Source organism: Parasteatoda tepidariorum, chromosome 5 (assembly GCF_982258835.1).
Source record: "Parasteatoda tepidariorum strain Cologne lab strain chromosome 5, Ptep-v5.0, whole genome shotgun sequence".
Classification (NCBI taxonomy): domain Eukaryota; kingdom Metazoa; phylum Arthropoda; class Arachnida; order Araneae; family Theridiidae; genus Parasteatoda; species Parasteatoda tepidariorum.
Genome location: NC_141759.1, coordinates 100,993,252 through 101,017,482, shown reverse-complemented (window position 1 = coordinate 101,017,482; position 24,231 = coordinate 100,993,252). Strand labels below are relative to the sequence as shown.

General features: G+C 29.8%; 1 long non-coding RNA gene across 3 annotated transcripts; it reads right to left on the bottom strand.

Annotated features, from left to right (window-relative positions):
- Positions 1–558: 558 nt before the first annotated feature.
- Positions 559–17,419, bottom strand: LOC107443001 (uncharacterized). Of its 3 annotated transcripts, none has more exons than XR_011637620.2 (4): positions 17,296–17,419; positions 13,002–13,107; positions 12,246–12,328; positions 559–698 (listed from the first exon to the last, which is right to left on the bottom strand). It is a non-coding gene; the product is annotated as an uncharacterized LOC107443001 (long non-coding RNA). The 3 variants fall into 3 exon arrangements; XR_015433881.1 differs by lacking the exon at positions 17,296–17,419 and adding an exon at positions 16,900–17,039; XR_011637621.2 differs by lacking the exons at positions 13,002–13,107; positions 17,296–17,419 and adding an exon at positions 16,900–17,035.
- Between the last annotated feature and the right edge of the window lie 6,812 nt (positions 17,420–24,231).

The following is a 24,231-nucleotide window of genomic DNA, read 5'->3' as shown; positions in this document are numbered from 1 at the left end:
ATTTTGCGTAGTCTTGGAATTCGACAGCTAATACAAGATTTTGTTGAATACAAAAATCACGAAAAAGTAATATATTAGATCATAAGATTCTGCAAAATAATTTATTACCGAAAAATATTATATTTTTATATGTATCTTCATAATTTTGTGCAAAATACACTTGTTGTTTTTAAAGCTAAATTATTTTCGTCAAAAAATTTTTTTCTCCCAAGTTTTTTGTAGGCCCCTGAATTTCGTAGGCCCTAGGCACGTGTCTAGTGTGCCTATATGTTAATCCGGCCCTGCTTAAGGGAGAAAACAAAATCTTTCATTAGTTTAATATTGTAATATTTATTAAAATCTTTTTCCATATTAGAAATAAAATTTACATTTAAATTGTCACTATTAAGAGTTTCTATTACTTCTTGATCCCCCTGCGGTAACCCTGAGGCAGGAACCGTACTCCGTCATATTGATTCTTCTTTCAGTGCTTAGATGCATTAATTAGGAACTTTATAAGTTACCCTCTGTTTTTGGGAGTTCACTCAACATGCATGTTCATTTCACCTTCATTTTCCCCCTGGATTTCTTTCAGCATGTCAATCACGGTGAAAATATCTTGGTGGTAGGTTTGTGTCCTTCGAATTAATTTGGAATGCTGCCCTTCCACATTATTAGTTGTTCTTTCATTTCCACTATCGAAATGGTTCTAAATGTTTCTGAAAAATAAATTTAAAAATAAGATGAATCACAATAGTTTATAGCAGTACTTTGAGAAATTTTAAAACACCGGTATGGGAACCGTAGATTTGTAATTGTAATGGTAATTTTAACCATGAACACTGCATTACCAGAGCTCATTCTAGGCAGAAAAAAAGGGCAGGGTGCAAAAGTTTAAAAAAAAGGCAATAATTTCTTTCTATGGGCTTTACACGTTCTATTAAAAAAACATTGTCAATTAGTAAAAGATTTTTATTTTTTTTCACGTTACTAAAAGTAGCAAAGCAATCATAGTAATTACTAATTTTTATTAATAAATTAACATATATATTGAGTTAATGGGCTAATTAGCTTAGTAATTTGTGGGTCATTCCATGTCAAATCATATAGGATTTTACAAAAATGGCACCCACCATCACAGATTTTGATGAAAATTTGTACACTTATAGAATTTTTTGTGCTGATTTCAAAAATATCAATTATATTTAAATCGGTTAAGGGGTTTAAAAGTTATAACCATTTGTATTTTTGCCAAAATGACACATTTGCCGCCATTTTGATTCATACATCAAAGGCTATTAATGATTGTAACTCACCTTATATTTGTCATAGAGCAATATTTTTTTCCTATTTTGATCAGAATAAAGTAATCTGTCATTTAAACACTTTTTTTGCAAATAAATATCCTACTTTTTTAGTAAATGGGTCTGTTTTGCAGTTTTTTGATCAATGGAGTTGAGTAACTTCAGGAGATGATTTCTGGCAACTCGCCCCCTTCAATTTCAAAAATATTTTATTCAAAGATAGTTGAAAGTGCAAACTAACATCTGATATAAAAATTTTGATGGGCGGTTCACTCACTTTTTAAAAAAAAATATTTTTCTTAAGAATCATTATGCATTAAAAGTGTAGTTTGATGATTTACAGTCCTTAATTGTAACTAGAGTATAATAAAATGATATTAAAAAAAATGTGAATGGTAGAAAAATATGTAAAATAAAGTAATAATTTATTAAATTATTTTTTCTTCTTTCTTTGAGCCCTCCACCCCTACCTCAAAAAAGAAAAGAAAGGAAAAAATTTGAGAATGAACAAAATTTAAAAAAATTTGTAAATAAATTTATCCAGAATCAACTAAGTTTTGGTAAATGAGAGGGATCATAATCTAAAAAAAGATAAATAAAAGTTTCTCTGAAAGAGTAGAGGGCAGTACCAAATAATAAAAAGCAGCCATTAAATTTTTTTTTTTTAATTGAACTAACTTTGATCTTTATGGAAGGAGAAAATCAGAATTTATGATGTTGAATAATATCAGAAAAAATCATTGTACACTTTAATTTAATTCAAACATTTTGTTTGACTCTAAAATGTAATTGAAGACCAAATTATGAATATTTATAGTTAATTTTATCCTTTTATTTGACAGAATGATTGTTATGGTAATGAGATACTCCTAAAAAATTTCATTTGAAACACTGATAAAGTTAAACTATTTATTTTAATTATATTGAAATGAAATGATTTTATATCACTAACTATCTGATATTTTGTATGCATCACTAATACCTGCAGGCCCTTTTTATTCTCTAAGACTTTTATTATAATTATATACATCCAATTTTTTTTTAAAAAAACTTCTGAATAGAAAAAAAAAATACTGAAAACTATTGACACATTCCATCCCTACCTTCCCAAAAAAGAAATTTGACTAATCAGAATGTATCATCTGCCTGAACATTTCTGTTCGTTCCAATCAGAATTGAGTGTCATGTCAAATTTATTTTCCTTCAAATCAGTAAAATTGTATTTCCATTCATTTAGAACAGAAATAAAAAAGTTTTAAATGTATGAATTTGATATTTAAAAAAGTTTTATTATGAAAACCCAAGTATTATGTAGTATTGGATTAACTTTGAAAGATTTTAAGTGAAGTTTAAACTCACAGAAGATTTTAGAACTTTCTTCAGAGAATATATAACTTATTTCATTTAGGAGCTATTTAGATTTTAAGGAAAGTTCAACTATATGCCTCATACATAAGGAGTATCTCTTGTATCAGTATGAAATATGTAGAGTGACCCGGGGTAATTCACGATCACTCTGTTTCTGGGGTAAATAATGATCACCTAAGTTTTATTTAAAAAAAATTATTTATTTTTTTAAATTTGAGACATAGACAAGAATGCTTGTACATTTTTTAAAGTATAACTACATTTACTTTATTATAGTTTTTTGTTTAATCTAACAAAATAAGTATCTTTTAAACTGCTTTCTGTATTTTCCATTTCAAAGATGGGTTTCAAAATGTGCACATTTCTGCAAAGATCCCCCTCCTTCCCTTAATAATAAATATTTTGAGTTACTTTCTCTTTCTTTGATATAAATATAGTGTAAGCTTTTGTTTAATTGTTTTAGATCTGTAAACATTTTAATTAATTATAGGAAACTATATCAAATGTTGCCCCCTACAAATGGGCTAATTATTGATCACTGGGGTAATTCCTAATCATTGTCATTTCTTTTTATAAATAGTATTAAAAATAGCTAATTGTCTTTTCTTAAATAACAGTTCATATTTATTAAGTGGAACAACCATAAAATATATTTTAACTGCAATCACAAAATTTGCTTTTAACTGTATACAAGACAAATGTGTTCTGATTTGCACCATTTCTGGTTTGCCTTACCTTGCTTTTATCTTAATTTTATGTGTGTACATTGTTAGAATAATTTTTAAGTTTATAAATTTTTCTAACATAAATATGGTGAGAAATTATAAGACTGAAAAAAATACTAAGCTTCTAGAAAGCAAAATTAGTGAATTTCTTTTAATGATTGAAAATGAAATTTCAGCGTGAGAGCTACTGTCAGAGCTGTAGACATACCTTACTTAACTTTACACTCTCACTTAATGAAGTTAAAAAATCCAGCAAAAGAAATTTTCCTGGGAACTCTTTCTTATATTCCAACAGAACATGAGAATGAGTTGGCTGCTTGTCTAAAATGTATGGTACGATGCATAGATTTTTGGAAAATTTAAAGTGTTATTCTTTATTCTTGCTTTTAAATAAATCGTTTTATTAGCTGCTTAAACATCTCTTTGGTTTATTTGTTTGATCTTGATGTCTTATTTGTTAACTAACATTGTATAATTATTTTTAAACAACCTCTTTACTATAAAAACTGGTGATCAGTATTTAATTACCCCAGAAGTGATCAGGACCAGGACCCCAGAAATGATCAAGAGAAGGGGTAATTCCTGATCACTAAAAATTTAAAATCTTTTAAATTCTAATTAGATTTTCAAACAAGAGAAGGTAGCATAGGACTCATCTAATATAGTCTCAAACTTCCAGTAAATATTGAAATTCTATCTTGAATAGTTTTTTCACAAAATAGATGTTTGCATTTTTTGATCAGGAATTACCCCAGGTCACCGTGTATGGTAGGAGTGCACAACCTTTTTGAGTGAAGGGCCACTTGCACAGCAGGCTGGCTAACGAAGGGCCGCAGATCTATTTAGACATATTAATGACAAATGTAATAATGTTTATTTAAACATTAGCGTTCAATTTTTTTTTTATCAATAAACTTAGTAATATCAATAACTTAGTAGTGTTCCACTATTAGAATTCATTCAAAAATAAAAAAAACTTATACTTTTTCTTTTACAAAAAAAAAACATGCTATTTTTATCATATGAACAATAGATTTATCAAAATAATTAAACATTGAAGAAAAGAAATGTTTTTTTTCTTTTATCATATCGTGCAATACGAAAATTCATTTTAGAATTAAATTCTAATAAATAAAAAAAAAACTGCAATTCCCACACATGAAAGTAGGAAAAAGTTTAGTCATAATTAAGTAACATAAATTCAAATTAAATATTTTAATTGAAGAAAATTTATAGGTTTTAAACAAAAGCCTAAAATAAAAACAAAACTGTGATAGTTCAAAATAAAATTCAATGCTTATTTTGTAATGTGCTTTATTATTTTATTTTATTAATTATTAGATTTTTTTTTTATATAGTTAACAGTTTCCTTTTTTTTATCGAAAAAGATCACTTAAGCAGCAAAAAATTGAAATCTAAACTACAAACAGTGAGCAGTTCAAAAATTCACGTTTTCCGTCATTTTATGAATTTCTTAAGTTGCAATAACAATGCATTTAAATTAGGGAGGGATGTAACGAGTATTTGGCCCTTCTGTGAAAATTTCAGTTGGTTGAATGATCAGTCAAATATTCGGCAGAATATTTTTTAGAAATGTATTTTTCCAAGTTTTTTTAATTTTTGAATTTTTATAGATATTACTTCCTTTTTTTTAAAATTATAATCAGACAAGTCAATTTTGTCATTTTTTCAATACTTTGAGAATTGAGCTTTTTATCACTCTTTCCCTGTACTGTAATATAAATAACCAGTAACATAGAAAAGTTTGATAATCAGTATTAAAGTTTTGTTTCAGGAACTAAGAAAAATTTGCTTTTTCTGTTTTTCTTTTTTAAGGCATTTTTATTATGACTCAGCATTTTTTTTTTTTAAGTAAAGTTACTAATAAAATTTATTTTATAGCAATTTTTTTCTGCTAAAATTATGGCAATGAGAAAAATTTGAATTGAGATTTTCAGCATAAGATTTTCATTTAAAAAATTAAGAACGCTTTTTTTCTATCTTTTTATTTTCTTTAAATTAAAAATAACCTTTTTTTAGACGTTTTCATTATAACGTGGTAATTTTTAATAGCATTTCTTTCCTAATTCTTTTTTCTTGGCTTTTTCTGGTAATTGAAAAACTGAGATGTTCAGCTTTAAAATTCTTTTTCAAAAATTAAGATTGATTTTTATGTTCTCTGTTTCGCTTTTCGACATTTTCAAAAACGTTCTTGATTGGCCTTATTTTTTAGAGTTAATTTATGAATACGTTTTTCCAGGAAATATTATTCTGAGCATTGAAATTTTAGTTTCAGTGTTGCTATGCTGCTAAAAGATTTTGCTATTTGGCCCCAAGTGTACGACGTTCAGTCGATTTCTTCTTCTTTTTTTTTACCGAATATTTGATTTTTGATCAAATCACAATTCATACCACATTCGACCCAAATCATATTCGTTGCGGAAATAAAAACGGAGGAAAAATAACTAGGATTTAAAATAAAACTGTACCGAAATACTGTATCAAAAATGGATTATTTAATTGCGCAATTAACAATCACGTGTCGTAATAACATCATAGTTAAATAACGGGGTCGTCAAAATAATGTGGAAAAGCATAGAAATAAAAAATATATTTATGCTGCACTCAGCACGAATAAAGCATTTCAAATGCATGATTTAAAATTTGCATGTCGTGATAGAACAATTGGAATTTTTTATAATACGTGGGAACGCATAGCAATAACTGCCGAAAAAAATTTTTGAAAAAAAAAGAAAGAATTGCAAAAAAAAGATAAAAAATCACTTAGATTTAAGATGAAATCGTCACAAATAAAGTGCACAAAAAGTGATTATTTAAATTTGCGATCTGAAACTCGCGTCGTAATAAAAATTCGGGATTTTCGAAATCACGTAGAAAAGGGGAAATAACTGTTTAAAAGAATAATTTATATTTACGATAAAATCGGCTTAAAGAAAGTGCGTTAAACGTACATTTACTAAAGAATCTGATAAAATTGATTGTGTCAAAACGTGATGACTTAAAAATTGCGATTAAAAATTGCCATTTTTTAAATTTTTTTTTGTGTTTAGAAGCTCTCGCGGGCCGCGCTTTAGTAGTCGAAGGGCCGCATTTGGCCCGCGGGCCGCAGGTTGTGCACCCCTAGTGTATGGATAAAAAAAAAAATTGTGACTTATTTAATTCTCCTTCCAATAAGACCAAGAAAGTCTCCCTTCATGTCATAAGTGTAGATCAGGCTAAAACATACAGAGCTAAAGCAAATTTCAGCAATTCCTGGCCAGAAATTGTATTTGTCTTGTTCAGTCTCAAATTCTTTTCTTTTTTGAGGGGGGGGGGGCTCAAAGAAAGAAGAAATAAATAATTTAATAAATGATTACTTTATTTTACATATTTTTCCACCATACACATTTCTTTTATAATCATTTTATTATACCCTAGTTACATAAGGACTATAAATCATCAAACTACCAGCACTTTTAATGCATAGTAATTCATAAGAAAAATATTTTTTTTTAAAAAAGTGAGTGAATCGCCCATCAAAATTATTATATCAGATGTTAGTTTGCTCTTTCAACTTTCTTTGAATAAAATATTTTTGAAATTGAAGGGGGCGAGTTGCCAGAAATCATCTTCTGAAGTTACTCAACTCCGTTGATCGAAAAACTGCAAAACAGACCCATTTATTAAATAAGTAAGATACTTATTTGCAAAAAAAAGTGTTTAAATGACAGATTACTTTATTCTGAACAAAATTAAAAAAAGGTGAGTTACAATCATTAATAGCCTTTGATGCATGAATCAAAATGGCGGTAAATGTGCCATTTTGGCAAAAATATAAATTCTTATAACTTTTAAACTCATTAACCGATTTAAATATAATTGATATTTTTGAAATCAGCACAAAAAAACTCTATAAGTGTACAAATTTTCATCAAAATCTGGGACGGTGGGTGCCACGGCTGGATGAACTGACATGGAATGACCCTTATTTGAAATGCATGTTTTTAAGTGTCTGTAGTTATGATTTAATAATTTAAATGATTAACAATAATTATGATTTAATGATAGTGGAAGTAACTGCAAAATTTCAAAGACAAGTGCAACAAGGGGGTGTGATGGCTATTTTTCCTTTCCCATATAAATCCCATATATTGACAGCAATGACAAAATAAATAAAAAGAGTTGAAAATAACAAAAGTTTAAGAAATCCATAGTAGAGTTTGGGGAAAAAACAAAGAAGGGTTGAGGAAAGAAAGGGCAAAAAGGGTATGGAGTCTATTATATCAGGGCACTAATTTACTTCAGAGGCAACAGGGTGGATTTTTTTGACTAAAAGGACAGCAGGATGTGCGCCCTCAGGGTTCCCACTCTATGATGAGATTGAAATTCAAGGACTTTCCAGGACTTTTCAAGGACCTCAACAAAATTTTCAAGGACCTTAATCTAAGACCAATTTTAAAAATTATTCTCTTCTATTTTACTAGAAGCAACAATGCTTGTTGTGGCAATAATTAATTTCAAATATAATACCTAAATGCTTTGCCTATATAGAGAGAAGAGAGTATATGTATTATGGACTAAAATTTATATTTTTTTAAAAACAACCCTACTGGTTTTACATATTAATTCACAAAATCATTTTCAGCACAATCTATAACTAATGGTAATGAGGTGTTAATGGTAAAATCCTTTAATCCTGTGTATTTCCATGTGAAGGCTGCATGAAAGACAGAGCTAAATCTTAGGTATTCCATAACCCCCCCCCCTCCTCTATTAAACATAGTTTCTGAAATTATTCATCCATAATTTACACAACCTTCTCTAAATGTTATGCAGCAACAATTCTTTCTGAAAATAAAAATTAGAAGGAACATATCCCATTTTCACCATGTTTAAAAGTATTATTCGTTATGTGTAATCCACAACTGCCAATGAATATGACCTGGTGGGAATATTTCTCTTTTAATTCACACTGAAGCTTCTAATAGAATTTCCAATTGACATAGGGTCCATCCATGGATAATTGAAGTATTTTAGAGAGCTTTTAACCATCATCCATGCATTTGTAAAAAGAGGACAAAATATTTTCTGCAGTTCCATGACCCATAAATTGGGAGGTAAGATACTTAGTGCAAACTTTATTATCAATTCCTTACCATAAGGTCCATCTGCTTAGATTGTAGAGACTGATTTAACGTCTCATCAAAGAGTACAGTGTAGCAATCAACATTCTTCAGCTCATTTATAAGAATCCCTTTGAAGTATAGTGCCAATCCAAAGGAGCCCAAATAGGCTCACTTTGTGGCACTACAAAAAAATTTTCTCGCTATACAGCTATCAGCAAACATTTTGGAGAACAATTTACTAATCCCTTCACAGGAGTTACATGAATAATTACTAGTGATACACTTCAGACTCCAGAGAATTTCAGTATCAAGCACATTCCTTTTGACCAGATAAGACAATGTTACCTCGGCCACTAAACTTTCTGTTTTACATGCGGCACACGATGTTGAAGGAGTATTTACACCAGATGAATTAGACGTTAATGTCTTTGGAAAAAGAGAACTCAAGGCATGACACTGCTCTTTTGTTTTACCTTTCTTTCATGTGTGATTTCAGAGCAGATTCTTCCATTTTCGCGATATCGATCTCCTTCATGCATAATTGGCACTTGGCTCTGAACTTCTTTTCGGGCATCGATAAAATCCATTCTTTATAAACTTGATTATCCATCCATTGGGGATTAAAATAGCACTTCCCAGGCATAACTAGTCTAAACTACATAACACAAATACGAAGCCGTGCCTTTGCGAATACGCTTTACAATAAAGTTTTGAAATGACGCAAACGTAAGGACAAGTGCGGATGGTAAAACGGCAAATTTATTGAAAACTACAAGGTACATATTGTTACGAAATTCGAGAGTATTCCAGTTTCGATAAGAAAAAAGAAGATCTAAGCATATGCGACAGAAGATGAAGTGGAGTCTCGCCCCGAACGCATTGATTGTCTGCTGTGCTCCGCGCGCTTGGCAGACACCAAGACGCTAGGCCCGGTTAGAAACGGTGGCGTTAAAAACCACGTGAGAGAGCTCGGGAACAAAACAGAAAGAACGAGAAAGATCCGCGGGTGTTTTATAAAAAGGGCCGTCGGCAGTATTGGACAAATTCAAGGACCTATCAAGTTTTTCAAGGACCTAAGACGTTTTTCAAGCACTTTCAAGGACCTAAATTTAGCACAAAAAAAATTCAAGGACTTTCAAGGACTCTCAAGGACCGTGGGAACCCTGGCCCTGCTTACCCTGCCTAGAATGAGCTCTGGCATTGCATAGTAAAAATTAAATCTTTGCACTTGCTTCAGAACGTTTCTTGATTTTTAGATAAAAATTTAGCATTCCCCAACTTTTTACCCTGACATAGAATTCCTTAACAATTTTAGGTTTCTTTCACTTTGTGGATACTCTGTTTTCATAGTTTGCGAAACATAAAATTAACTGTTAAGTAAAATATTTCGTTTTGAAACTCATATATTTTTTACCATTACCTTTTTCCTCATTTTGCATTTTTTTGGTCCAATATGTTTCCTAATGAATGTCCTTTGCTAGTAATCATCAGATGTATATATAGATAACGTCGAATTTGAGTAATATTTCTTAAAGCAGTCAAAATACTCTTAGCAGGGTTAGAAATTAGAATGTAACTGTCAGGCATCAATGCCATTTAAATATTATTTTTCTTGCCAAAACCTTTAAGCTATGATTAATTTCAAAATGCTATTTTTAACCACAATATTTAATTTTTATAACAGAGCAAAAAAACTTTTTTTGTGAAAGAATATTCTGAAAAGGCTTACACAAACACTTATATTTTTTTACTGCATTCCCAACACCTAAATCAATGCTAAATGTCCAAACGATAAAATTTAAGGACAAAATTTCCTTATTAAACACACTTATTAACGGCTATCTATTTAGAGCGCTTGCCTCCCAATGAGCTGATCTTTGTTTCAATCTCAGTCATGGCTGGTCGATATCGATTGCACACCCAGCTCGTACTGACCACAATACTGACAGAAAATATTTCCAGTGGTAGACGGGGAAGTTAGAGTCTCTTTTGCGTCAGGTTAACCATGGGAGGTTTTCATAGTTCTCTCCATGTAATGCAAACATGAGTTAATTCCATCAAAAAGTCCTCCATGAAGGCTAGTTTGTTCCAATGCTTGATTTGGAAGTTTCCTAATTTTCTGGTTCAAAATTCAGGGCTACGGAGCAGGGTTGGGTTTTTGACATCAAAAAGTGGTTTTTGACATGACAAGGGTATAATACTGGTTTAAACCGTCAAAAACTGAAGTTTGCCAAGAAAATATATAAACTTCAAAACTACCAACAGCTGCCATGCATTATATTTAAAGTTAATTATACTATAGGTAATCAGCAGGTTTTAAAATATTTTTAATAAAAATTAAGGTAAAATAACAGATTTAAAATCTCAGAAATTTATATTCAAATGCATGTGCAGAAAAATTTTGCAGAAAATTTTTTTAAATATTTATATTTTGAAAAAAAAAATTTTTTTTTGATACTTCAGAAAATTAAAAGTTTATTACTATGCATTTTTGACATATAAGGAACATATAACTAATATTTATAAGGAACTTACAAGTTATGTTGTATAAATACAAACTTAATACAAGTGTATAAAAAATTTTTTTGATGTTATACCGAATATCTTTATTATCCAGTATGTTAATTTGAATTTAAAAGTAGTTATATTTGTGAATAATGATAAATATAATTCATATTGTTTATTATATTTATTTATAATTATTACACTTATCATTTTAGAACAATTTTTACCTCTTAGTTTTTTTTTCTCCACTTGTATTAAGAATACAAATAATGCATATCTTGAAAGCAAGAAGTAATTATTCAACAGCTGAATATTTAGATATTCAACAAAACTATATAGTATTCAGCAAAATGAAATTCACAAGTATTTGGATAAACTAAATTTTCAGCATAGTAAATGAATAGGCTGAATATACTGTAAATCGACACTAACTACTCTGTGTATTTAACAGAAAGCACTTAAATTTGTATTGTCTTATGTTAAAAAGATTATTAAGAAGATTTAAAAGAATATTAAAAAGATTTTTCTTTAAAAGAAGATGTCTAATGTGCAAAACTGCTCATGTTTATCTTTAAAAATGTCTAATTTTTAGTATAATCTATACTATACACTAAATTTGGTTATAAATAAATTTCTTAATAATATCACTGCAGATTTTCAATAACACATGAAAATGAATACATAATATTACAAAAGATGTGAGTTTTCAAAAGTACAAGATTTTGGTTACTATTCAAAATATAAGTGTTTCTTCAAAATTTTAAATTTATTTTTTCTAGAACATATTTAGAAACACTATCCTTTATAAAAAATATATAAATTTTATGTATTAATTAAATTTCACATATGAATATAGGTTTTTGACATTTCTGAACTTTTGACAGTGAGGTTTTTGACGTGACGGTTTAAACTGTCAAAAACTGTCACATGTCAAAAACCTGCCAACCCTGCTACGGAGTAAAACAATGGGAGTCGTAAGCTGAAATTGGGTCGGCTGTTCAATAGGCAGTTATAAAATAAAACCCTGACTCCTAGTGAATATTTAGTTCCTCTCCTCACTAGTTATTAAGAAATAAAAAAAAAAACTTCAAAAAGGGATGCCAAACTAACATTCACATCAATCCATGATTTGATTAAAATTTGAGGCTCAATTGAGAAACAAACTTAAATAATAATAATACTAAACTCTGTTTAACAATAATCTTAACATAAAAATTTAGAACTATGAAAAAACTCACTTTACAAATAGGACGTCTACACCAGATCCACCATCTTATTTGTTCATCAGTTTTGTATTGCTTTAATAGTGAAGTCTATGAACCTATAATGAATTTTTATTGGTAAAATTTTTAAAGCAGATTTTTAACATAGTAACAAAGTTTTTGAATATTATTTTTTAGGACCTTTGGCAACAGAATTTACAGAGAACTCTCTCTGCCCCAAGGTAATCAGACAAAAATTATTATTGTTAAAATGCCAGCTTAATTTAATGCATATAAAATCAAATTTCAAATATAAATTATTCAAAAATTGTACACAAAATTCAGTACTTTTCCATTTTGTTGGCATAAGTAAATCCAACTATTTTGTTTATTTATTCATTTTTATTTTATTTTATATCCGTCGTTAAACAGCCAACCCGATTTTGGGTATACGACTACTAATGTTCAACTCCGTAGCTTTGTAATTTTGAACCAATCCAGAAGACAAAGAAACTCCTGGATCAGTACTCCCAGAGGTATTGATTTGTAATGGGAACATGGGGGACTTTACGACTCGACAGATTTAACGTGCATGAGTCACCATTTACTACACTGGTAATCTTCGGCCAGCCTGGAATCGAACTCACGAGCTCTTGGACATGAGCCCAGTGCCCTACCAACCAGGCTATCCCGGCCCATTCATTTTTATTTAAAAAAATATCTACTAGCTAAAAAAAAATTAAAAGTAAATAAATAAATAACAGTAATTAAAATAAAAACAATTGAATTTACTTGTGCATGGTGATGTGGCATTTTTGACGCCTGCGCCGACAAATTGGAAAAGTACCCAAAATTCTCATGCTGCTTGTTGAATTCAATTCAGAGTGCGTAGCCAAATCTTTAAACAAAAAATAAGCACATTTTAAGTACTTTTTAAGCACTATATACATTAACAAAATGCAAAATAATTTTAAAAGACTTTAGATGATCATGATAAAATAACTAGTTTCTGACAAACAACGCTTTTCTTGATTATAGTAGCCGTTACAAATTTATCGAGAGATTTTTCAGTTCGACATCAGAGGGTGGAAAAGGAAGCCTAAAATCGAGAATGTCTTGCAAAATGCAGCAGAGTTGCACATTAGAGTGCTATAATCTCACCGAAACCAGCTCAATATACATGCACATACAGACTGGCAAATATTTCATCAAACATGTAAAATGATTGTGGTTGAATGAATCGTGAAATAATTGAATAGAACAATGTTAATAGCACGCTTTTGCATATTACGTGGCTAAATCGACATGGTAAAGAAAAAAATCTCATTTTTGAAAAGGTAAAATTAAGCAGCTTTTGAAAGTACCTTTAAGGGCTTTTAAATAACGAAAATAAGCACCTTTAAGCACTTTTTCAAAAGGCTATGCACCATGCAATTTGAATTTAATGAAATTGTTTTCAAAAACATGGAATTCTGTACTCTAATAAGCCTGAAATCAAGTAACATTTTTGTTTTCTTTTTGTCCTTGACGAATTTCTGTTGATTCAGCTTTGAAGTTTAGATGAGAATGTGTTAAAAGATATTTTAAAATAACGATCACTGGGTTGCCACAGGTGACCAAAAATGGAAGAAGTGGTGACTAATAAAATCTAAAATTTCATTAAAAGAGATTGAAATTACCAATTATTTACAGCATATTTTTACAGTTTACTGTTGAAAGAGAATGCAAATTATGTTTTGATTATTGAATATTTTGTTATTTGAAATGTATAAGTCGTTGTGGTAGTCATGTTTGAAAAATTAAAGAGTTAATAAATAAATAAAAATTCAATGAGTTTCTATCACTTATTAAATTTTTAGTCCTCTGTGGCATACCTGGGACTAGTAATTATAAGTAAATAGATCTGCTAAAGAGGAGAAAGAGCAAATGTTAATATTCAGAGGAAGATTTCCGTATCGTGATCAGTGGCAGAATACTCGCTAAGTCTTGGCAGCTTCCGGTAAGCGGCTGCAAGAAACTAAAAAAAAAAAAAAAAATCACAGAAAGGGACCAACTCGAAATGTATAACTGACTCTACTGGATTTTCTTGTAGACTACTGGATTTTGCCAGTTTCTCCTAGTCTACTGTTTTAATCAATATTCTCCTGGTTTCTGTACATTTTAAAAAATTCCCTAAAAGTGAGTAAGTTCACTAAAAAAAATCTCTAATGTGGTAGGCCTTAATGGCCTACGACAACACTAAATCTTACATACCAAATTGTTGATAGAACTTATAATTAGGGCTGCAGGTCTGTCGCGGCGTGAATTTCCGCGAAATTGTCATCTTTTTTCCTAAAGTGTGTGAGTTTATCAATATGTCTTGACTTGCGTGAAAATTGCTTAAGATTTGATTTTTTTTCCTTCATTTTTTATTTATTATTTTTATTAAACAGAATTTTTTATTTTCCTGAACCTCAAATTGAACATGTAAAATTGATTAGATATTTAGTGGAGTGAATCAATAGCGAAATGACATGAAAATAGTTCAGAGATAAGAGATAATCACAATCTTGTCAACTAAGGTGGTCTTTCTACACTTAGGGAGAGTAATTACCTTCCTGAAGTCAGTAAGAGTACAAAAGAAATTGGAATCACAAAAGAAGGAAAATGTGATAAATCAAATCTTGGACAGAAAAATTGTTATACATGCTATTGCACTGGGCAATGAAATTTCTACTGCCTTTCTACATATCCAGTTAATTTTTCCTAGACGGCTTCTTGTGATTTCTTAAATATGGATCAGTTTCTTAGATGAGAGGGGGCGGACTAGTAGTTAGTAGGGACTTGTAACTAGTAGTTCGAATGTAGAATGTTTGAGTTTTCAGAGCAGTTACTTCTTACAAATCAAAGGTCAAGGAATTGCGCGTTGGTGAAGGAAAATTGATCGAGTTTTGGATATCAAAGACCGAATGCTCCAAAATTGGCAATTTGATGTTTGTCGGTGACTAAAAACAGCGTTGACGAAGAAAGATCATTTTCTAAGTATACAAATGTATTAAGTGATGAAAGACGAAGCATAACTGAGAATAATCTGACAATGTACAATACTTTGTACCAAAATTCTGTTCATTTAAATAAAAATATTTATATTGCTTGAAATTCAAAGAAATACTTTTCTTGTGTAATTTTAAGCTTTTTTAATTATTTGTGCAATTTCTGTATTTTGCATCATTTATGTAATAAATTTTTTTATGTTTAGAATTTGTGTAATTTTCAAAATTTCCAGCGATTTTTCCGCGCACACTTGTTTTGTACAGAGTTAAAAACAAATTTTGTGATTACAGTTAAAATATATTTTATAATTGTTCCACTTAATAAATATGAACTGCTATTTAAAAAAAGACAATTAGCTATTTATTATCTATACTATTTATAAGAAGAAAGAAGATCAGGAATTACCCCATCTGTAGGGGACAACATTTGATATAGTTTCCTATGATCAATAATAATGTTTGCAGCAGATGTGAAACAATTAAACATAAGCTGACACTATTTTTAAATCAAAGAAAAAAACTCAAAATATTTATATTAAGAGAAGGATATCTTTGCAGATTTGTGCACATTTTAAAACCCATCTTTGAAACGGAAAATAAATAAAGCAGTTTAAAAGATACTTATTTTGTTAGATTAAACAAAAAACTATTACAGTGAAACCTGTGTATAACGATACTGTCTATAACGATAAACCTGTCTATAGCGATATTTCCTTGAGGTTCCGGTGAAATTCCTATTTACTCAATGTATTTTTAACCTGTTTATAGCGATAATCACTTTTCAGTTAAACATGTCTACAAAGATAATTTTTCCTCTTTTGATAGTTGATAGTTCTATTCCGATTTTTCTACCGTTGGAACTGAAATCACTGATGAAGAAGAAAAATGTGTGGCAGGCTTAAATTTGATTGTCAGTGATTTCCAAAGATCATCTAATACATCATTTCTATTTAACGCAGATGAATTTTTAAATTTAGATAATGATGTGTTGGTTTTCAGTGGCGCAAGTGATGAAGAGATTTTAGCAGAAGTTATCCCGGATGATCAAAGTGATGAGGAAGAAGCAGCTGACTGTTCTCAAAACAGGACTCAAATTTCACCCGAGAATGCCATATTGCTAATTAACACTTTGCAAGATTTTGTTGCAACATTACCAAATGTAACTGATGTTCATTTGAATTCATTAGATGGACTGAAATCTATGTACATGGAAATGGCAATTGCTTCCAAAAATAAGCAAACAAAACTAACCGATTATTTTTCTAAATAATTTCTGTTTTGATTCATAAAATTGTAAGTAAATTTTTCTTGTGTGCTGTTTCTAAGTAAAATTTTCATTTGGAGCCTATAAAAGAAGTTTAATTTATCATTAGTATTAAACGAATACTTTTAAATTTCAAACCTGTCTATAACGATAACCTGCCTATAACAATATTTTATTTAGGTCCCTACAGTATCGTTATAGACAGGTTTTACTGTATTAAGTAAATGTAGTTATACTTTTGTAAAGTGTACAAACATTCTTGTTCATGTCTCAAATTTTAAAAAAAATAATTCTTGTTTAAATAAAACTTAGGTGATCCTTATTTACCCCAGAAACAGAGTGATCCTGAATTACCCAGGGTCACCCTAAGTGGTACTTTCATTTTAATATTTACCGAAAATCGTTCACCTCCGATTACACAAGCATGAAATTATTCTTGATTTATGCTGCATCATTCTTCAGTTATAGGAAGCTCTTCTTTTGGTAAAACAGGCCTTGTCTCCTGTCTCTTTGCAAAGCCTGTTTTTTCATTGTATCAAATGACGGAAGGAGAGTCAAAGATTGTACAAGTTATACGGGAGAGCTGCATATTTCCACGAAAGTGCTTTCTTTTCATATTTCATTACTAAAATTATGCAAGAAAATAATGAAAAGATATAATAGGTTAAACTCTATCTTTAAAAAATCATGCACTTTAAATTTTCAAGTGTCCAGCTAAAATTTTGAAATCTTAAAATTCTAACACAAAATATTTGTTCTCAAATAAAAATTATAAATTGTTTCCTCATACTTCGTTGGTTTCAGTTCCAATTGTTTTCTTAAAAGCATTAACAACAAATGAAGTTTATTAGTTATTACAACTATATTTTGGTTTGAAAGTTCCACATTAGCTATAGCTGTCGACTGCCCAATTTTGCTACAGTAGAGATTTCCAACCTCTGAACTCGATTGTGCTTAAGAGCCATTCACTTTATTGATGAAAACCTGTTGTAGTTGTAGTTACATTTACGTCACACTAGAGCTGCACAATAGGCTATTGGCGACGGTCTGGGAAGCATCCCTGAGGAAGATCCGAAGACATGCCATCACAATATTGATCCTCGGCAGAGGGGATGGCAACCCCGCTTCGGTAGCCCAACGACCTGCACGCGAAGTCGAGCACTTAACGGTAGCACAGTTTAACGAGGAATATGAATTCTATGCGTGGAATCGTGCACCTTTCTTTGTTAAAGAACACATAATGGAATAATGATTAAAAAAAAATTATAAATAAAATGTCGAAGTGGGGTTTTCATTTCGAAGCCGTCTAACTACCTTCAATATTAAATTATAAATTTCAAACTTGGTCCCTAAGAAAGGGTCAATGGTCCAAACATTTCTGCTGGAGGAAATTTTTATATGTGAATTAGGGGCAGAGGCGTATCTATGAAAGGAAGCGCCTATGGCAAATCTCCCACTGGCGCCCTTCCTAAAATATTTATAATCTCTTTTTTTATGCGATGCGAAATAAAAGCGTTGTTTGAAGTATTTAAGCCTTTTGGCAATATTGCAAAAAGAGCCGCGGTGGCTCAGGGGATAGAGCATTCACCTTCCAACGAGGTGAGCCGGGTTCGATTCCCAGCGATGACTGCTCGACACGATTTCCGTATCCGGCTTGCACCTACCACGGTGCTGACGTAAAATATCCTCTTTGGCGGATCATTGGTTACCCTTGCCGTCAGACTAACCGCGGGAGGCTTTCGTGATCCTCCTCTCCATGTAACGCAAATGCGGATTAGTTCAATCAAAAAAGTGGTCCGCGAAAGCAAATTTCTCCAGAATGCTCGATACAGGCGTTCTCTTGTCTTCTGAATCGGGTTCAAAATTACAAGGCTACGAAGTTGGACATCAGCAGTCGCAAACTCAAACAATTGGATCGGCTGTTCAACAACGTTTATAAAATTTTCCAAAAAGATTGCAACGCAATTTTTTTTAATAGATCAATAAATAAATAAAAATTAACTACAACAATAAAATTATCTCTTTCTAATTATAATGCATTCAAGTGTGTTCGAAATCAGCATTAGTTAGAAATAAAAAAAAAGTCTGCTTTATCATATTTAAAGAAGATTCTCTTGCGTTTCTTCAACTGTCAATAACAATTCTAACAATTTGTTAAATTAAGCAACAAATACAATTAGGTAACAAAAATACGCACGCACAACAAATGTCTCTGAATTAAAGAAGAACTATAACATAACCAGACGATTACCCATTATTTTCAAAATTTAAACTGAATAAAATTAATTGTTTTTAGAAATAATCATGCTTTGCTAATACCAAAACAATAAAATCATCGAGATATAACAAATTCATTAAAGATCACAGTGTAAATAATTACGATTTGTTATGACAATTACAAATAAAATAGCTACAATCAAATTTTATAACTTCGTTAGCTTTTTATATACAAAAAACCGATGGTCTTAATATAATTAAGTTTCACAAACATTATATAATAACCGATAATAAGAAAAAATATACATATAGTAATTAATACAGAACTCTAGACAAAATAGCGACAATAATACATTCTTTAATGAGAAATAAATTAGAGGAAGTTGACGTCTTAGTTTAAGAATATCTAGAAATAATTGATTTTTTAACAGTGAAAAAAAAAAGGCAAAAAGTTAAGAAATAGACCAAAAAAAAAAATCAAATTATGAAAAATTTTCTTCGCATCAGAATGGAACAAATTAGAGAGAAAGCAGAAAAAAATTAAACAGATTTGAATCACAAGTTTGTAGACGTTCGGTGCGCAAAAAAATAAATAAATAAACGGACTACCCTGATAACTTTTGATATAATAATCAGATCTTCACGTTCTTCTCATGTCAATGGTTCAAGGAGGTGACTTAAAATATGCTAATTAATAAGTGCAGGGACAATATTTCAAGTTACGAAATCAGACACTAAAACGTACTTTCTCTGAATAAACATGCCATTTTTTTGACTGATTTGGATTTCTGTACCCCTAAGTATTGGGGGTAGTCACAATATGAGAAGTAACTCGAGAGCTTTTCAATCGAATTTCAAAAAAATTTTCCCATAACTATAAAGGTCCTTTGTTAAAAAATATCTTTTCGTAAATATTTATTATTTTATTTATAATAGTCGTAAAAAAATTCAATTGTTAGATGTACATTTTTTACATTGTTTTAAAAAATACTACATTTTAGCGAAATTGATCAAATAGTCAAATTTATAGTCAAATAGTCAAATTTATAGTCAATAGTCAAAATAGAAATCAAATTTTAAATATCAGACTTTTTTTTAATTCTATTTCTCAGGAATCCTAACTCCATATTCAAACAACATGAATTTAGACCAACCTGTATAACAGGGAAAAAAACTTTTTTTAAAAAAATAATCAAAATTAATTAGCTTTAAAATTTGCTTTTTAGGAAGAAGAGAAATATAAGTGATTGGAATATTTGAGGAAAAGAGGGCTTTTTTTGTATCTTTATGAAAATACATTATAAGAATGCGTATACTTCATTATTTAACAAGGTCTAATTTTTCAATATTTAAAATGCTTATTTTTTTTTATATTCTTAAAATAAGGATAATTATTTAGTGAAAAATAATTATTGTGATTGTTACTTTATTGATTTTTTTTCAAGTAATATAATATGTAGTGATATAAACATAATGCAAGTGATATGTATTGTAAAAGACTTATAAAATTAAAAAAAAAGTAATTATTTAATCTAATTTTTCTTTTCTTTTTTTTTTTTGAAAAGGGAAGAAAATTGTAATCTGAAATAAAATAAAAGATATAGGGGAAAGAAAGATGACAAAATTTTGCACCCGAGATGCTATGGAAGCGTGTTCCATAACTCGAAGAAAGGTTGATAAATATTAAATAAATGTAATTTAAAAGTACAAAACAAACATGTCTTTATGAATTAAAAAAAATCAATTTATAAGTGAAAGGATTATTGAAACTTACACTTAAAGCATTGTTCCTTAATATAACCCTTCAAAGAAAAGAAGGAAAAAAAAACAAGTGGTTAAACTTAAAATCTATCTATTTATGAATAGAAAGAGAAACATTTATCGGTTGTTGGAAACTATTTGCTGAACGTAATGAATGTTACGTAATAAACGCAAAATTATTTACTTATCGCAATTATTTTTCAGGAAAATTAAGAAAATATATTCCCACAAACATTAGAAATTTTAACATTCGTTGCTTTTTTTATTACATATTATTTATAATTATAATGCATTAACGAGTATTTAATTATACAATATATAATTATTAATACAAAAAATCTATGTGCATATTAAATGTACTGTCATAAAACAGTAACAATAAAAACTAAAAAATATTATAAATTCTAATTTATGGCATTAAAAGGAGGGAGAGCAAATGTCCCACTCGATCTACACATACAGAGATGCTAACTTGCAACTTAATGGGGAACTTCTTTCTAGTGGTAGCAAAATTTATGTTTTGATGTTTTATTCTTGGTTTATGTAAATCTGATTTAAAATTATATTTTCCGCCACTACGTATGTATAATTCGAAATTTTCCATGAAATACAATTTTACTTCAGTTACCTTGTGGTAAGAATTTCAAATTTTACCAATATCATCTAAAATTTTGCAAGGTTTAGTTTTTAACTCTCTACCACTTAATAAAATATTTCGGAGAAATCTTACATCCCTGCATATCGACATCATTTCTAGAAAATATAACGAACGCATATAACGGTATTAATAATTTAAGTATAATGCATTAATTTAAATATTTAGGAAATGATTACTTACAATCAAAGAAAATCCTTGTAGTACACGTTGTTTTCTTAAATCTATGAACCAACTATAAAAGTCCAGAAGCTGCATCAAAATAGATTATAAAAATCTAAAGACTTTAAATATTTGATTTTCTTGGCTTAAATCTCGAAACATTAACTAAAACGAGCAGAATTTTTTGTATGAGCACCTAACTATTTATAACGCCTGCCCTTTATTTTTCAAAATAGTGGAAAGTATTCATTATTAAATCGTTCCATTGGTTTAAATTATTTGTAGAGCGAGTCATCAGAGGAACCTCCTATTTTTAGTATTTCACACTTTAGTGGCGGTGATTCCCACCATGGGTGGTAAAAATCTCCTGTTGAGGAAGAATTTACGCTAATTTATAGAAGGGGCTCTACTTGAAATCTATTCAGCAAATTCCGAAAACGTTTTTCAAAGAGATTTTAACCCCTGATAAAATTTAAGATTTACAAGCATTTCACTACAGAGTAATTAGTCTAAGCAAGACTGGGACACCCCATGGTTTTCACATCTCTCTGTCCTCTGGTCATCACCATCTGGCCATCTGGTTTTTCTGCCTGAAGGGGTTCCATTCATTTCACCAACTTTTGTCACCAACTTTTGAACTTCCAAAGTTTCTTTCGTTCGCCTTTCATTTTTTTAGTCTGTTGTACTACTAATTTTTTCATATAGATAAATATTTTAAATTTAAAGATTCAGCTTATATTATTATAATTTATATTTAACGAATAGCATTTTCAATTATACATAAATAATATCAAATAATCTAAGTAGAAAATCATTTTTTCCAAATAAATTATTTTAAATTTAATTGACTGTCTAAGTAAACTATTTTAGATAAACGAAATCAATAAATATTATTTTTAGGATTTGTTTTCTGTTTTTATCATCTTATTATAAAAAAGGACACGATTTTAAACAAATACGCTATGTATTGCCGAGGAAAAAGGCATTGACTTATATCTATATATTTGCTACTCAAGAGCTATAACATCATACATAGTACTACAATACACATTCAATACAATTCTACAATATACATTCTTAATGCTAGTACATATTCCATACTTTTGTAATCTAAATTATGTTATTAAGTTAATTATTTTACTTTTATATGTAACCATGATTTTTTGTGGCTATTTTAGTGCTTTTTTTTCCCTTGTGCAATATTATAGTTTGACTCTGAGTTACAGTTTCAATAAAGTCTTATAAATAATGTCTTGCTTGTTTATAATATTGGGAACTTCAATATTTATAACTCTTACTCGTGAATAACCCTTCTGAATGAACATTATTAAACTGTTTATTTTATCATCGTTTATACCTGGAAAAAAAAATTTTTTTTTTTTTTTCGTTTTCCTCAAAAAATTTCACGTTAAGTTTGTGCTTTATTTTTCGTTTTTAGTAGAAAAGATGAAATTAATAATGCACTAAAAAAATAAAATAAATAAAATTAACTGTAATTTTCTATAATAAATAATGAGCTTACATTTTGTCTTTTCATTTTATCAGCGATAACTTAAATTCTTTCTTTTACAGCTTTGACTTATCGTGAAGCAATAAGAAGCTACATTTTAGAAAAAAATAAGTTTAAATTCCTTTTAATTGCATAGACATCTGAGCCATCAATAATTATACAATAACTATAATCAATACTACTATCAATACTACTATCAATAACTATACAATAATTTGTATAGACATCTGAGCCATCGCGGCTCCCATATTTAAATATGGGAGCCGCGATGGCTCAGGGGATAGAGCGTTCGCCTTGCAATGAGGCGAACCGAGTTCGAATCCCAGTTGATACGAATTCCGCACCCGGCTTGCACCGACCACAGTGCTGACATGAAATATCATGGAAATATCCTCAGTTGTAGACGGATCATGGGTTAGAGTTCCCTTCCCGTCAGGCTAACCGTGGGAGATTCTCGTGGTCTTCCTCTCCATGTAACGCAAATGCGGGTTAGCTCCACGAAGGCAAATTTCTCCCATTTCTCGATATAGGAGTTCCCTTGTCTTCTGGATTGAGTTCAAAATTACAAGGCTACGGAATTAGGTCGGCTGTTCAACGACGGTTAAAATTAAATATGGGGCTAAAAGTCTTTTTGTCAAAGGATTTTGATCGACATTAAATGTTAAATATTTAGGAAATTCTCTGAAATTAAAAATATTTTTATTGGAAAGTATCAAAAAGTTAGTAAAGAGAGTTATAATTATAATTATTAAACCCTCTGCATTATTCTTTAAATTACGATATTATAATTAAAATTTGGTTTTTGCCGAAATCATCGTAAATATAATAGTAGAAAAGAAAAAGCTACTTTTAATTACTGATTTATTTTAGTATTTATCTTGAATGTATTCATGAATATAAAGTTTTTTTTATTTATTTCGAATCCTCTGTTGCTCAACTTGAAAGTATAATGAAAGAAAAAGTGTCTAGTGAATGAATGCAGAAACGTGTATGAATTGTTATTACACAGACGTCAAGTTGTTTAAAAAGAGGGGGTATGTGGAATGTTTTTTTTCTTCTTATTTCCCCCATTTTTTTTTAATGTTGAATCCAATATAACAACTTAGATTTCCCGCGCTCTTCGAGTTATGTAAAAGCGCTGGAAACCTTGGCCCTCCTATTATCCCTAACTGAGGTGGTCTATGAGTTTTCAAACGAAGTTATTAAAAAAATGAAAAACAGTGGGAGGTTAAAATTGTTTAACGCTCGTCACCTACTTTGTTTTTATTATTAGCGGTTCCCTTTCATATTTCACTCCCCCAGTTATAAAAAGAGTTCCTCGAAAGACCTCGATGTCTTCTTTTCGAGCCCTCGAGGAAAGGTTAAATGTTGGATGCTTTTTTTAATTCTGCCATAACTTGAAAAAAAATTAGTAAAATTTT